The following is a 16,940-nucleotide window of genomic DNA, read 5'->3' as shown; positions in this document are numbered from 1 at the left end:
CAAAAGGTGGTCACACAACCTTTGTGCAAGGTAGAGGTCCAGTGCCTCCCAAGGCAGCCCACTCCCATTTAGATGTCCCTAATAGTCAGTTAGCTGATACCAGCCTCTGCAATTTCCATTCGTTGCTCCTATTTGAAGGCAGCTAATCTGTCCCCTCAAACTTCTTTTCTCTAGCCAAAAAAGTCATCAGGTTCCAAGATTGTAAGCCAAATCATCACTGTCAAAAGTGGAGGTCTTGTTTAAATGAATTTCATTCAGTTCCATAAAGTAAAAGGTAGCTGTTATGAGAAGCAACATGGCATATTGTGAATAGAGAGCCAGCCTAAATGCTAACAAGACCTGGGTTTGAGTCCCACCTCTGACACAACTGGTTGTGTAACCCCCCGAAAGTCTCAGTGCTTAACCTCTCAGTGCTCTAAGACTAAGTTGCAGAGAAAAGGCTGATTTGCATCAGGAGAGAATGTTTCTTTACCCAAGAGTTCCCTATCAATGAAATCCCAGGTCCAATCATTACCTCTATCCATGTGAGAGGTAAAAAGTTAGTTGTATGTTGATGTAACACATGTGGTCAATCTCTTCATTCTTTGCTTCAAAAGATCAATGAACTTAGTGTGAGCACTGTTTCTCCTTACCCAGATCAGTGCCTTGATAAAGGTTCTTCATGAGTTCATATGGCTGGGGGAAAAAATCACCCTATGGTGGTTAGGCTTTTAGCAGTGGGTCTTGGTGAGTTTGGCTGGGCTGTTCACAATCATCCTTCACCCAATGTGCACTCAGAGCTTTGAGAAGGACAGACCTAATGAGCCTCCACTCGGCTACTATTGTTTGGAGTACCCTCCTGGTCCACAATGCCATATCAGAAGAGGACTTTATAGAGGTCAATATGTTGTTGTTCTTCAGTCATTTAAGTCATGTGCAACTCTTTGTGACCCCATCTGAGGCTTTCTTAGCAAAGATAATGGAGCGATTTGCCATTTCCTTCTCCAACTCATTTTTACAGATGAGGAAACAGAGGCAAACAGGGTTAAGTGACTTTCCCAGAGTCATTCAACTACTAATTGTCTGAGGTCAGATCTTTCTTACTCCAGGAATTACATTCTATCCACTGTACCTACCTGCCTCTAAAGGTCAATATACTTGATTATAAAATGTAGTTAACAGAATATTAGAGTTTTGTTTTAACGGGAATATTGTAAACATTAAGAGAAAAAGAAGACAAACTTGAGAAAATGAAAAGGGAAGTAGATAAAAGGAAGGGCAACTATTTCTATAATTTGAAATTGTGTTTCATATAATACCTTGATGTGTTCTGACAGGTAGATTCCCAAGTATTTTATGCTGTCTACAATTATTTTAAATGGAGTTTCTCTTTCTATCTCTTCCTGATGGGCTTTGTTGGTAGCATATAGAAATGCTGATGATTTATGTGGGTTTATTTTAGATCCTGCAACTTTGTTGAAGTTGTTAAATTGTTTCTAATAGTTTTTCAGTTGATTCTCTAGGAGTCTCTAGGTATGACATATCATTAGTAAAGAGAGTTTTATTTTCTCATTGCCTTTTCTTATTCTTTTAATTTCTTTTTCTTATAGCTAGCATTTCTAGTACAATATTGAATTAGAGTGGTGATAATGGACATCCTTACTTCACCCCTGATCTTACTGAAAAGGTTTCTAATTTATCCCCATTACAGATAATGCTTGCTTTTGGTTTCAGCTAGATACTTACTACTTGTCATTTTAAGAAAAGTCCCACTTACTCCTATGTTTTCTAGTGTTTTTAATAGGAATGGGTATCATATTTTTTCAAAAGCTTTTTCTGTACCTGTTGCTATAATGTTATGATCTTATCATATGATTATCACCTGGTCATAATGTATGATCTTTGTAACATATTTCTGTAGTCTTATTGGTAACATTTTATTGAAAATTTTTGAATCAAAATTAACTAAAGAGAGTGGTCTATAGTTTTCTTTATCTGATTTTACTCTCCCTGTTAGACATCAAAACCATATTTGTGTCATAGAAGGAATTTAGTAGGACTATTTCTTTACCTATTTTTTCAAACAGTACTAGAATTATTCTTTAAATATTTGGTAGAATTTTTAAACGTCTGGTAGAATTTATTCCTGTAATTTGAAATACATTTTTGTAAGCTTGAAGGTTTGCGACAACATTCAATTGCATTTAACATATTCAATTATTTGTTGTTAATTATGAAATGTACTTAAGTTGGTAATAGATTTTCTGGTAAATTAACATAAAAAAGTATAATAATTCCTACTAACTACACAACACAGCTGATAAAGCACTGAACATAGAGTCTGAAAGACATGAGTTCAAATACAGACTCATAGACTTACTTGTATGACCCAGGAAAGTCATTTAACCTTTGCCTGCCTCAGTTTCCCCAACTATAAAATGGAGATAATAATAACACCTACCTCCCAGAGCTGCTGTGAGGATCAAATGAGATAATATTTGTAGATCACTTAACACACTACCTGACACCTAGTAAGCACTATATAAATGTTAGCCATTATCATTATTACATCACACAGTTGTGAGGATTAAATGAGATAATATTTGTAAAGTCATAACCACAATGCCTGGCACACAGTATGTGCTTAATAAAAATGTGTTCCCTTCCCCTAGAACCTAGATTCTTTTGGTGCATTGAACTTCATGCTCTTTGATATGTCCTAACACTGACTTTGAAAACACCAGCAGTCAAACTATTTTGTCCCCTTTAAAATGCTGAAGGGAGCTCACCCCAATCAAAATCCTACTAAGCAGGTAGGCAAAGTTAGCAGCATTCACCACAGGGACATTGGACTCTCCTGACAATGCACCCAAGTGCATTATTATACCCTTATCATACCCTGCTGACATTCTGATTTAAACACGGGGCTTCAATCTCCTCTGCTTAGATTTCTTCTTGTGCATTATTTGCCTCTTTCTACCAGACAAACATACCTCCAACCTTTGCCACAATCTCTTAATATCTTTACTTCTTGTTATTTACAACCACAGCGCTAAATACAAATCTCTCTCCCAGCAACTTTTCCCCATATTCTCATCCTTATCCAACCTCCCTTCCCCTCCCCTCCCCCCCCCCCGCCCCATGATTTACCTTTCTACAATCTACCATCATGCTCTGGGGAGCTCATGTTCAATTGTGAGCAAATTCTCCTTTTCTACCAAGACTTTTTCCATATTCATATCTCAACTAAAACCTGGATTATCTATAGAAACACCACATCTAATGTGGGTGTCAACAGTTTCTCTCCAAGGGAGGCCATTCCTCAATTCACTAGTCAAGAAAGGGAGAGGCACTAGCCTGCTTTCTTACCTCTGTTGACACTTTAGAGAGCATTATTCTCCCACTATCATTCAATAAAGCCCATTTTTAAAAGCTAGCATAATAACTGGGAATTATTTCACTCTTTAAGGTTTGCAAAGTGATATATACATACACAGATACACACACACACATTCTCATTTGATCTCATTTTCGTAAGTTCCTACTATCTATTTGTACCACCCTCTCCACAATATCACTGCCATTGTCTGTGGACCCAGAAACCATTTCCATGACTCCCAATGACAGTACATTGCTTACAGTTTTCTTTAAGCCTTCTCTTGCCATCATCTCTCATAACTTCAACACCAATATTGATGAGCTTTCTGTCTACATAGTTTCAGATTCCCCAACCTTTTCAACTTTAATAACCTCCATCTACACTCTTACTTCTGCTACAGACATGGAAGATGCATTTGAGATATTGTCAATCAATCACTTGAAAGTGCTCTGTCTCTAAGATCCCAAGCTCTGATTTTCTTCACAATATTCCAAATTCCATTCCTCCCATTCCTTCACATCTATTTTATTTGCTTTCCATCCTTATCCTGACCTCTTGTCTCATGATTTCATCCTATTTTTATAGTAGGAGCCATCCTTGACTCCTCTCTATTTCTCACCCCCACATATTTATTGCCAATTTATTGCCAAGGCCTATCAATTTCACTTTTGCAATATCTCTCAAACATGCTTCCTTTTCTCCTGTGCCAACCCTATGGTACAGGCCCTTATCACCTCACACATGGACTATTGCTGCAGCCTACTGGTGGGTCTGCCTGCCTCAAGTCTCTCCCCATTTCAATCCATCCTCTATTAAGCCACTAAAAGGATATCCAACCATGTCACCACCTTCTGTGCCCAACCCCCTACTCGCTAAATTCCAGTGGTTCCCTATGACCTCTGAGATCAAATATGAAATGTTCTATTTGGCATTCAAAGCCCTCCATAACCTAGTCCCCTCCTTCCTTTCTAATCTTCTTATATCTTATTCCCCACCATGTATTCTTTGATCCAGTGACGCTGGCCTCCTGTAATGTTCCACAACCAAGATACTCCATCACTCTCCTCTGTGTATTTTCTCTGGCTGTCTTCCATGCCTGGAATGCCTTTCTCCTCAACCACACCTACTGACTTTCCTGACTTCCTTTAAGTACCAGCTAAAATCCCAGCTTCTACAGGAAGCCTTTCCCAACCCTTCTTCATTCTAGTGCTTTCCTTCTCTTAATGATTTCCCTTTTACCCCATATAAAGCCTGCTTGTGCACATCTGTTTGCTTGTTGTCTCCTCCCCACTTCACCTATGAACTCCTTGAGGGCAGGGATTGTTTTGCTGTTGTTTTGTACCCCCAGTCCTTAGCCTGGCACATAGTGGGACCTTAACACTCATTGACTGATTGATAGTCTATAAGCCCTCTTCTGATTTTACTTGCTACAGAATAAGGCATTGTTTTGTAGATATGAGAAAGAGAAAGAGAGGGAGAGAGAGAGAGAGAGAAAGAGAGAGAGAGAGAGAGAGAGAGAGAGAGAGAGAGAGAGAGAGAGAGAGAGAGAGGCTAGAAGGATATATAACTTATAAAACACTTGTTAATGTTAGAGTAGAAGGGTTTGGACTCAACACTGACAATATAAATATAATTGGCAAGGCAATCTCTGCCCTCAAGGAGCTTATACTCTAATAGAAGATAATACAAAAGAGGGAGCTAGAAAGCAGGAGCCCAGAGGGGCAATGAATGTTTGTCTGGACACAACTAGAAAGTGAGGAAAATCTGGGTAAAATAAAGAGAAAACCCAGCTACAGGAGACCAGGGTGGTTCCAGAGGACAGAGACCATTTTTCTCCTCAGAAGGAGTCTTAAGGACAGTTCCTTCTCCTTCCAGGTGAGGTATCCAATGGTATGCCACAGGGCTCTCTAGTCTTATCCTTTGCAATATTTTTCAATGACTTGAATAAATACATATGAGATATGCTTACGAATTCATAGATGACATAAAGCTGAAAGGAATTGCTAACACATGACCAAGATTCAAAATTATCTTTTTAGGAATAAATGTAAAGTCTTGTATTTAGAATATATATTTTTTAATAAAACAAGTATGGGATGAAGGAGACCTAACTTGGCAGCAGTTTAAATGGAAAAAGGTCTGGGAATTTCCTTAATAACAACCTATTATGGCTGAACAGCATAGTTAGTTTGGTGCTAAAAGGGCTAATGCAATTTTAGGCTGAATTAACAGAATTATGAAATCTAGATCAAAAGAAATGTTAATCCCCCTTTATGTTGGTCCATTCTTATCTGAAATACTGAGCATTTGGTCTGGCCACTATTTTATGAGGACCTTTATGAAACTGGATTGCTTCCAGAGGAGAGCTACAAAAATAGAGAGGGATCTGGAAACCACGTTCTATTAGGAGCAACTGATGAAACGAAAATATTAAGCAAGGAGAAGAGAAGACCCCTTGCCACCTTCCTCCAGCATGACATGAGTATTTTCAGATATTTAATGGGCTATCATGAAGAAAAGAAAATAGATTAACTCTGTATTGCTCCAAAGGGCAGAACTCAGAACAATGAGTAGAATTTACAAAGATATCAAGTTAATATAAGAAAGAAATAACAACTAGAGCGCAAACCAGGGAACAGGCCATGAGCTTCACAGGATGGTCAATATCCAAGCAAAGACCAAATGATTCACCACTTGCCTGAGATGCTGTCCACAAAATTGCTGCTTTGAGATTAGGAGGCTAATCAAATAGACTTCATAACTTGAACTCTAAACATTGTGATCAGTTAATTCAATCAAAAAATAATTGTTAAACATCTACTATATGCAAAGCCTTGAACTAGTGTAGCAGAGGAAAGACAAAGATAAATAAGACACTATATGGTCTTCTTAAGGACTTTATATAACCTACTGATTTCACGTGAGGGGCAGCTAAGTGGTACAGAGCACTAGGCCTGGAATCAGGAAGATCCATCTTCCTGAGTTCAAATCTGGCCTCGGACACTTCATAGCTGCACAAATCTCTTAACCCTGTTTGCTTCAGTTTCCTCATCTGTAAAATGAACTGGAGAAGGAAATGGCAAACCACTCCAGTATCTTTGTAAAGAAAACCCTAAATGTGATCTGGAAGAGTCAGACTGAACTGGACTATAATCCTCTCTGAAAGTTTTCAGCTATCAGATAAAAGTACTCTCTGCCTCTCCCTTGATGATAGCTGAAGCATTTACTGCAATGATAACAGAACACTCAGAATATAATTAATTAATAATAGTTTGCATTTACATAACACTTTATATACATTTTCTCTTTGGAGCCTCATGACCTTGTGAAGTAGGTCTATAGGTAATATTATTAAGATGCTGTATATAGCTTGCCTGGTATTTGTTTGTTTGTTTGTTGTCTCATACAATTAGATTATAAGCTCCTTGAGGGCAGGGACTGTCTTTTCCCTTTTTCTATATCTCTAGGGCTTAACACAATACCTGATACATAACAAAGGCTTTATAAACACTGATCACTATTCCCATTTGACAAATAAGGAAATTGAGACTCAAAGGCATTAAGTACCCAGTATCTCATAGCTAGTAGGTATCAATGATGGATCTGAACACAGGTCACTGTCACTCTTCACTCCAAGGTTTCTTGCATTGTACCATGTAATATTTATGCTATTGGTAAATGAATGAATATTACATTTATCAAGTACTTACTTATGTGCAAAGCACTGGAAATGCAATTAGAAAAACAAGACTGCCCCTGCTTTCTAGGAGCTCACATTCTTTTTTTTTGAGGGGGGGGAGGAAGGGCAGTTGGCATTAAGTGACTTGCCCAAGGTCACATGGCTAGTAAGTGTGTCAAGTGTCTGAGGCTGGATTTGAACTCAGGTCCTCCTGACTCCAGGGTTGGTGCTCTATTCACTGTGCCACCTAGCCACCCCTAGGAGTTCACATTCTAATGGGGGAGACAGCATATAGTGAAAGTTTTATCTGCAAGTCAGATAAGAAAATCCCACAATCCTTAGGGTGCAAAAGCAAAGCAAATAGTAATACCTCTTCTTTTTTCCCCCTGTATTGTTTTTCAAAAGCTGCTTGCTATAATGGAAAGAAAATAATGCATTCAAGGCTCTGACTTAAGAGATAACTTCAAATCCTAACTGATGCTGATTAGCTGTGGTACAACAAATGAGTCACCTGTTTCCCTGAACCTCAATTTCCTTATCTGTAAAATGGGAGTAATAACACTTATGCTACTTTAGCCTTACAGAATTATTATGAAAGAAGTGTTATGTGAACCGTAGTCGTTAAAACACTATGGAAGTGTGAGATAGTAATTGTTGGGGCATTTGCTACAAATTTCAAGCAGAATTATCAGGGGGGAAAATGAAATGTTCTGCCTTCTACACATCTGTCTGAAAGGGCCATTTTTAAAAGTGTCAGCTTCTGAAAAGTCAAGCACAGAGCAATTTTCACATTATTCCTCCTTTCTCCATACTAATCCCTTCAGACACTGTGAGCCAAGCTTTAGTTCCACTTAAACCGGGAAGAGAATCCAAGTGAGAACAAAGTCTGTTGACGGGTGAACGTCTGAATCTGAGGCTCTCTCTCCTCTTCCCAGGTCACAGCCAAACTGTGAAAAAGTCACATTGCTTTCTTCTCCCTCTTTTCTCCCCACCTGGAAATCTGAGAGGTAGCAAGACAGAGTAGAAAGGGAAGTGCGACAGGCACCAGAGGATGCCTGGGCTCTTTACTACTGCCTATGCTGTTCATTAGTGGGAAAAGCTCCTGTCATCTCCCTGGCCCTGTCTATAAAAGGACAGTGCACTAGAACAGAGGCTCCAAACTCGAATAGAGAGGAGGTCTACTCCACCGTAACACAGATCTCTTCAGGCCAATGATGACTCAGTTGTAAACTATAACATTATTTATGTTTTCTTGTATTTTTATTCCGATGAATATTTCCCAGTTACCTTTTAATCTGGTCCAGGCCGCACTCGCCAGTGTTGGTGGCAGCATGTTTCACAACTCTGGATTAGGAGGACTCTAAGGTCTCTTCCAGCCACAATATTCCATTATTCTGTGGGACACTGGCTGCATTTCAGCATAAGGAGATACTCTGCCAGGGCAGTTAGGAGACACAGTGGATAGAGTGCCAGCTCTTGAATCAGGAAAACTCATCTTCCCGAGTTCAAATCTAGCCTCAGACACTTACTAGCTGAGTGACCCTGGGCAAGTCACTTAACCCTGTTTGCCTCAATTTCCTCTTCTGTGAAATGATCTGGAGAAGGAAAATGGTAAACCACTCCAGGATCTTTGCCAAGAAAACTCCAAATGGGGTCATGAAAAGTCAGATGCAATTGAAAAATGACTCAACAGCAAAAAAAATGACAACAGATGCTTTGCCAGAGAAGCATGCAAGTAGACTGCCTTAATATTCGGTAGTTTTATATTTAAAGCTGAAAGGAAACTTAAACATCATCTATTCTAACCCTTCTATTATGCAGATTAAAAAAAAATTTTATCCAGGTCTTCTGACTCTAAATAGGACCTTTCAGGGACCTCTGAGGCCCCCTAATAAAACAAGCTTCTGATGACGCACAATGACCAAGAACCACAGAATCATGAATTTCAAGCTCGAAGATAATCTTACATATCATATAGTTTAACATTCCCATTTTATAGATGGGGAAACTGAGGCCCAGAAGAGTTAAATGACTTTTTCACCTTCATGATGATAGTAACTGGCAGAGCTGAGATTGATAGCCAGGGTGTCTGAATCCAAGTGGAACAAAGAATTCCTACTTCAGTCCAGACAAGGTAGTATCAGAATCTCAAGCTAAATCCAAACATGTGAAAAGATATAATTTTGTTTTGTTTGGTTTTCAGGTTGTGGATCTGTGATTTCATCCCAAAAAAGCATTTAGGGAGAAAAACTTCCGACAAAGCCAAGTAATTTAAGTCTTAAAGACTTAAGGGCAGATAGGTGGTATAGTAGATCAAGTGCTAGTGCTGGAGTCAGAACAACCTGAGTTCAAATTGGGCCTCATATACTTGAAATGTGCTAGCTGTGTGGTGTGAACCTGGGCAAGTCCCTTAACATCAAATGCCTCACAAAAAAAAAAAAAAAGACTTGCCTGAGGATATTGTGATTGGTCCATGGCTGTATGATGGCTTGTATGTGTGAGAGGCAGCATTTTAATCCAAGTTGTCTCCAAAGTCAGCCCTCTGCCCTCTGTGTCATGTTATAAAGGTATAAAGCAAAATTCAAATTCCCCCCCAAATGTAAAATATTAAATTTGAAGACTTTGGGAACAAAATAGAACTAGGCTAGATGGAAAACAATGCATTCAGACTCGAAAACTGTACACTACATGCCAAGTGTTGGAGTTCGTTTTCTCCAAGTCATATCTAAAATACACACAATCTATCAGTTATGAGCAACCCTGCCTCACCATTACCACACCCTCTCCTCCAATCCTTCTCTAGTTTGAAGGTCATTGGTCCCTCCCAGCAACTGGCTTGTGACAAAGTATGAGTCTAGCTGGTCAAACACCAGTCCTAGATGGCAGATCTGACAGATGCTCCTACAGTCTTTGGAATTTAGGACAATTCCTCTGGTGTGGACTTGTGAGACTACAGGTTTAGAGGTAGAAGGGACATTAGTGACCATCTTACTTCAAATCCTCATTTTGCAGATGAGGAAACTGATGCCCAAAGAGATATGTAAGTGACTTGTCCCAGGCCACACAGCTAGGAAGTCAAGAGGCAAGATTTGAATCCAGGTCCTCTAACTCCAAATCCAATACTCTTTCCAAGGAACACACAGTCCCCAAATTCTCCAAACATCTGACAGTCATTTTAATTTAATTTAATGTTAATTTAGTCACTCATTAAAAGTATTATCGATTACTCATGATATTCCTTACATCAAGCCTATGAAAGAAAGAGACAGACAAAAGTGAAAATAAAATTGAGTGATATCATCTCTTCCAAAAGAGGAAGGAAAAAAAACAATTAAACCCCAGACTTTTCTAAGGTGCATATAGACTTTTCTTCTCTAGGCAGAGTAGAATAATTTGCTCTCAGTCTACCCAGGAGAGTTAAAAAGATCCCTGGGCTGGGGACTGTGAGATCTGAGTCCACATGTCAGCTTTTCCATTTCCTACAACCATACACAAGTCAATTGGTATCACTAAGCCCATATGGGGACAATAATCCTTGTATGATCACACAAGATTGTCATGAGGAAAGTGTTTAGCACATAGTAAAGGACCCTAGAAAGACAAATTAATGCTATTATTATTGTTATTAATTACCTAAGTGACTGAATTTTAGCAAATCAACCTATTTGAAATTCCATTTCCCCATTTAGTATGTAAGCTTCTTGAGGCCAGGGATTATCTCAATTTTATTTTTTCACCTGCAGAGCCCATCACATTAAGTGCCTGACATATAGTAAGCATTTAATAAAAATTTACTGATAAAATGAAGGGACTGGAGTAGATGATTTTTGAGGTCCAGTTCCAAAATTCCATCATCCTATTACTTTAAGATGGCTGGAGACCGCATTTTTGGAAAATCTGACAGATCAGGGCTATACTTTCTTATCTGGATTTGTTGGGTTGTTTCAGTCATGTCCAACTTTGTGACCCCATTTTGGGGTTTTCTGGGTAAAAATGCTGGAGTGGTTTGCCATTTCCTTTCCAGCTGATTTTACAAATGAGAAAACTGAGGCAGTTAAGTTACTTGCCCAGGGTCACCAAGCTTCTAAGTGTCTGGGCCAGATTTCAATTCAGAAAGATGGGTCTTTCTGATTTCAAGCCTAGTTCTCCACTGCACCACCAAGCTGTCCTTATCTGAACAGACAACCCTCAAAGCCCTCTGAAATACTTCCACAGACACCATAGTAAAAGTCTCTAAAGACAGAGATTTCATTAAGAAGGGATTCCTAGAACCTTCCAAGTTCCTCTCTCTGTTCAGGACTCTTGCCTAACTACACAAAGAGCATTGAATCATTCATCCAAAGGAGCTCTTGTTGCAAGCTGTGAAAGCATCCTTGCTGTTGGACACTACCCAGACCACCCACCTCTCCCAAGTCATAGCAGTACCTGTAATCAGATAGGACAAAGAGGTGTCCTCCTGTATAACATGGCCCAGAGAAACAGCCCTTCACTGAAATCAATGGTGTTGACAACAGCGATAGCAGGAAAGAGTCCTAGATTTGGAGTCAAAAGTTTCCTTACCTATGAAATAAAGGAGGCTGGACTAGGTGCTCTCAAAAATTATTTCAGGCTTTGAATCTCCAACAATCTCTGCCTTGACTATACCATGGAATTTCTCAGTATTAGAAGTGAAACAAGGAGTTCTATTTAAACTTTAATATAAAAAAATCACCCTCACACTCAATTCTCTATCAGATTTTACCTTCCCTAACATAGCAATTCTCCTCTTAAAGAGACAGGGCTTTGCAGTGGAAATTGAAGTGGCCCACTTCTACCACAAGCAAACTTGTATGACTCTGGATAAGTGACTTAGTCTCTCTGGGCCTTGGTTTCCTCAACTGTAAAACGAAGAGTGGGAAATGGCTTGTATGATCATTAAGGTCCTTTGCAGCTCAGCTCAGAATCGATCATATGAATCCTACAAAGACAAAATCAAATCTAATTTCAAAAGATGATGAACCTTAGAAAGTGAACATCTGTCTAACCCCCTGCTCAGTTTTTATTAATCATCCTTTGTGGAGAATGAGCAGCAAGATAATGTGCAGGGACAATCTCAGGAGGAGCAATGGGCTAAATCTGAAGGATTTTCCCTAAACCCTCAGCCATCATCCCCACCCAATACATACATATGGAGAGAGAGAGAGACAGAGACAGAGAGAGAGAAAATGTGTGTATTAGGAAAGCCCCCTAGTCTCAAACCTGTAAATACTATTACCCAGAGCAACCAAGCCATAATGAGGGGTGGAGAGAGAGAGAAAGGGGAGGGTGATCTAGTTCCTATTTCCATGGGTGGTCTAATGAAAAGTTGAATACAGTAGGAAGATCCAACCACCTCCTGATCCTAAGAGACTGACCACCCAAGACCAATTCCAAAAGATGTCTGAACAGTGATAGAAAGATCCAAAGAATTTAGTGCGGTGGATAGAGTGCTAGGCCCAGAGTCAAGAAGACCAAAGTTCAAATCCAACTTTAAATACCTTCTAGCTGTGTGACCCTGGGTAAGTTATTTAACCTTTGCTTCAGTCTTTTCCACTGTAAAATGGGGATAATAATAGCACCTACCTTACAGGGTTGTTGTAAGGACCAAATAACACAATATTTGTAAAACACACTTAATGCAGTGTTTGGCACGTAGGAGGAGCTCCCTATGCCCCCTTCTCTTTCCTTCCCTTCTTCACAACAGATATCCTAACACTGTTTGGGCAAAGATTCCCCAAAAGACTAAGAACCAGAAGTCTAAGTCTGCTCTCAAGCAGAACAAGCTTGGCCCTTGATGACAAAGGGGTAAATCCCCGATGTGGGACAACCCAATCCAGGCTCTTGAAGTAAAAGGGCATGGTTTCCAAGCAAATCCACCTCACTTCCTTTATTCATCTACATTATGGAAAGGCAAGAGTAACAGAGAAGAGAGAGAAAGGCATACAACGATAAAACTTAAAGATGGAAAGGGCCTTATAGATTGTCTATTCCAGAGGTTCTCAAATTGTGGTTCAGAGACCCCTGGAGGTTCCTGAGACCCTTTCAAGGAATCCATGAGATCAGAATTATCTTCATAATAATACAGATATTTCAATTCCTAGTATGACAAGTATCAATAGCTACAACCTATATAAACACCAGCTCTTTGGGAGTCCTCAACTTTTAAGATTGTAAAGGGGTATTAAGACCAAAAAAAAAAAAATTGGAAACTACTAGCCTGTTCAACCTTACTCATTTAACAGCTAGGGAAACTGAGGCCCAGAGTAGCACAGTGACCTGCATGAGACCACACAGGTAGTCAGAAACAGAGCTGGTATTTGAACTCACATCTTCTTACTCTAAATACATTGCTCGTTCCCAAAAGTGAGGAAGGAAAAGTAATTTGAATGCTATATACAATTTCCCTCATTTGCCAGGTGCTCTTGCAAGATTATGTTGCAGGCAATTCATTTCCATCCATCAGTTTGACACCATGTTCATTATTTTGACTCTGAGGTTTAATATAAGTTAAGTAACAATGTGAATTTAATTGCCAAGGATAATGATTGGGGTGGCAGTGAAAGAAAAGGAGAAGAAGGGAGACTTCTTCCAACTGTTTGGTATATTGATGGCATTTTTATAAAGTATTTTTTAAAATGTGGAAGTAGCCAGATTCTGAAGGGAAATCTTTCACCCACCACACATTACCCCAGACTTGCAGTGTCTGCATCCCAAAGTTTCTGCATCTGGACCAACACATCCATGTGGCATGCCCCAGACATTCAAAAGAGGTTAATCTCCTTGGAAAGATGGCTCAAATCATAAATACCAACAACCCTTAGGAAATTCTTCCCTAAAGCTATGTAATTCACACTGGAAAGCCTTTACAACAGCATGAGAATAAGAGGCAAGAGATCTAGGGCTGAAAATACAAAGTCTTGAAAATTTCTGTGATAAAATGGCCAGGGTAATTTACTCATCTCCAAAGTATCTGTGTGAAGTTAAAATAAAAAGAGGTTTTAGCTTACAAATAGATTTTTTTCTTAATTCTGTAAGCTGTGTTCTCTCAACTCTGCTTCACTCCTGAACAGACAAAATCATGATGGAAAAAAAATAAATATGTCACCAAAGCAAAAGTGTCTATAAATGATCATCTAAATGTCTTGGAGTTTTTTTTTCCCATTTCATTAGAAAATTAAATAAATTTTCTTTATTTTTCTTTTATAACAACCCATTTGCTCAGTTCAAAAGGAACCAGGAACACACATGTAAATTTTGGAGGATAAAATACCAAAACAGACATTGCATTAATGTGTGCCATGAAATGGAAACTAGAGAATGTCATAAATCTTAGATAAGTAATAAACAGCAGCATTTGGGGAACATTAGAAAAATATATCAGAGACATGGAACCTTGAACACTCAATTTTTCAATGTGGGAATGTCAAAAAGACCACCAGTTAACACTCAAGTTGCCCCCCTTTCCCATTTAGGCTAGAATTAAACTTTCACCAGCAAAACTGCACATTTCATGCACTGCTGACCAGAGTTAATCATCCTACAAGGATATACTCAGGCATTCCGTTAACATAACACTCCTGCTCAATCCAAAATGGGGGACAGAAAGAAGATACTTACAGGCAGTGATATTCCTTTCAATGCTAAAACACAAGATGATCTTGGAGCAGGAGGGATAATGAGAGTCACTGACCCAGTAATCTCTGGTCTAAAAGGGTTTTGAGGGGTGAGGGGTAAATCCAGTGAAGGAGAGAAAGAGAGAGGGAGAGCTGAAATTCCAGTCTTTCTGGTCAGCTTGGTTTTAGTTTTCTTTGTCCTAAAAATCCATTAACCCACCGAACCAAAAAAGAATCAATAAATAAAAGCGTCCAGGCACTCCCCCACACGCACCCCCTCTCTCTTCTGGTCGTCTCCTAGACTGCTGCTGCTTTGAAAACTTCCAGAGCAAAGCCTCAGAGTTCCCTAGGAACGGGGCATTATAAGGATGCCTTCAACTGTTTACAATGAGCCCTGGTTCTCTGGCTGGCTGCCAGAGTTGTTCCCATCCCCTTCTGCCTGTTGGGTCCCCAGGGGACAAAAGTGAGCTCTTGTTAATAAGCTCGGCCGTTTTCTCTTCCTAGGCTCTTCCTTGCTTACTTTCTCACTATCAGTTGTGAACTAAGTCTCCCTAGCCAGTGGCTGAGCTGGAAGGATCCCCCAGCCTTCACCTCTCCCCTCTGACCTGCCTTCCTGCCCCCTCCTAAAAAAGGTTGGTTTGGTGTAGGGATTTTTTTTAAATTCAAATGCAGATGTGATTCCCAGCCTACAGAAAAGGGTAACTGGGTGGGTTTTGATTTCTGCCAAGACAGTCAGCAAAAGTGGGTGTCAGTCTTGACTAGTTAGTTAACTTGACTAGTTAGTCTAAAATATCACTTAAGGTTGAGTTTTTTTTTCCCAGTCGAGAAAAGATTGTGTTTTTGTTTTGTTTTATTTTGTTTTTTGCTGTGGCTGTTATTGTTTTGGTTTGCTCTGTGATTCCTTTCTCTTAAAATAAACCACTAGAGAGTAGCTCATTTTTACACCATTTAGAAATTCTTATGGTGACCATATTTCCAAACCCCAAATTAGGATAGAAGCTGGGACAATGGTTGTCCCTTCTGAAAAGACTTGTGAAAAGGATCTGTCTCTGTTCTTTAAATGGGACCAGAAAATTGAGGACGTGTAGTTTCCATAGATATACCACAGGTTATCTACAGTCAAGTTATCACAGCATCTGGGGTCAGAAAGACCTGAGTATGAATCAAGCCACAGATGCTTACCAGCTGTATGAATCTGGCCAAGTCATTTAACTGATGCCTGCCTCAGTTTCTTCATCTGTAAAATTGTGATAATAATAGCACCTCCCTCCCAGGGTGGTTGTAAGAAAAAATATTATTTAATATCTATGAAGCATCTTGCAAATCTTAAAGAGAGCTAATAGCTAAATATCAATTTTGGCTCTCAATCTTAGACAAAATTGGAGCTGTTAAAAAAATGGAATGGGGAGTGGGGTAGGGAATAGGGGCAGAACATAAGAGGTAGGGAGGAGTGAAGCACCCCACCCCTGGAGGGCTTAACTCAGAGGCTGGCTGATGATATACTGTGGGTGTTCTAGGTGGGATTCAAGACTTTGGAAGAAGTGGACTAAATCACTGTTGAGGTTCCTGCCACTTCTTAGATTGTGATATCTGAAATAGAACTAGGCATGGGAAAAGCCTGAGAGTATGATTAGCCTGTAATGAGCTCCTTGTCCTCAGCATTAGAAATGGATTCACCTGACATTTCATCTCCACCAGGAGAATTTTTCCATATCATTTATTCAACAAATATTAGATAACAGGGGAGAGATTGTTTAGGTAAGATACAATTCTTGGGGGTGGCTGGATGGCACAGTGAATAGAGCACCAGCCCTGGAGTCAGGAGGACCTGAGTTCAAATCCAGCCTCGAATACTTAACACTTACTAGCAGTGTGACCTTGGGGAAGTCACTTAACCCCCATTGCCCTGCCTTCCCCCCTCCAAAAAGCAAGGAAAAAAAAAGATACAATTCCTGTCCCAGGAGACCTTAGTAAGCAATAGGATAAGACACTGTCACACATATAAACATATGCACATACAGCATACAAAATTATATTAAAAAGAGCTGCAACATGAGGTGAGCAGGGGGAAAGATAGTTGGTATTGACAAGGGGATCTGGGAGGGCTTCTTGGAAGAGGTGACGTTTCAGATGGGTTTTGAATGATTGGTATAATGTCTGTCTACAGGTGAGGAGGAGAGAGAACATTTCCTGGTATAGGGAATAGAATCATCAAAGGCATAGAGGTTGGAAGATACAGAGCACCTTTAGTCAAGAGAGGAGATGAGACACT

General features: G+C 39.6%; 1 protein-coding gene and 1 long non-coding RNA gene across 11 annotated transcripts in view; one reads left to right on the top strand and one right to left on the bottom strand.

The window, feature by feature from the left end:
- The window catches only part of FREM1 (FRAS1 related extracellular matrix 1), a 271,046-nt gene that overhangs the window by 155,769 nt on the left and 98,337 nt on the right, over positions 1-16,940 (bottom strand). For 3 of the 9 annotated variants that reach the window (XM_069090683.1, XM_069090682.1, XM_069090685.1), the window contains exon 1: positions 14,673-15,050. The exons of 1 other annotated variant lie outside the window; for it this stretch is intronic. The gene's annotated coding sequence lies outside the window, so the exon portion shown is untranslated. Of the gene's footprint in view, positions 1-14,672; positions 15,157-16,940 lie in introns of those variants that run through there. 5 more of the 9 variants (XM_069090686.1, XM_069090687.1, XM_069090690.1 and 2 more) reach the window with 4 other exon arrangements.
- Positions 1-16,940, top strand: part of LOC138163202 (uncharacterized) — a 75,442-nt gene that overhangs the window by 8,882 nt on the left and 49,620 nt on the right. The window contains exon 1 of one of the 2 annotated variants that reach the window (XR_011168841.1): positions 15,198-15,300. The exons of the other annotated variant lie outside the window; for it this stretch is intronic. This is a non-coding gene — a long non-coding RNA (uncharacterized lncRNA). Of the gene's footprint in view, positions 1-15,197; positions 15,301-16,940 lie in introns of those variants that run through there. 2 annotated transcript variants of the gene reach the window in all.

This window comes from Petaurus breviceps, unplaced genomic scaffold (genome assembly GCF_028583685.1).
Source record: "Petaurus breviceps papuanus isolate PSGF00001 unplaced genomic scaffold, PetGlider_PUasm1.0 187, whole genome shotgun sequence".
In the NCBI taxonomy this organism is placed as follows: Eukaryota; Metazoa; Chordata; class Mammalia; order Diprotodontia; family Petauridae; genus Petaurus; species Petaurus breviceps.
Note: the sequence above shows the minus strand (reverse complement) of the source record. Positions and strands in the feature narration are given on the sequence as shown.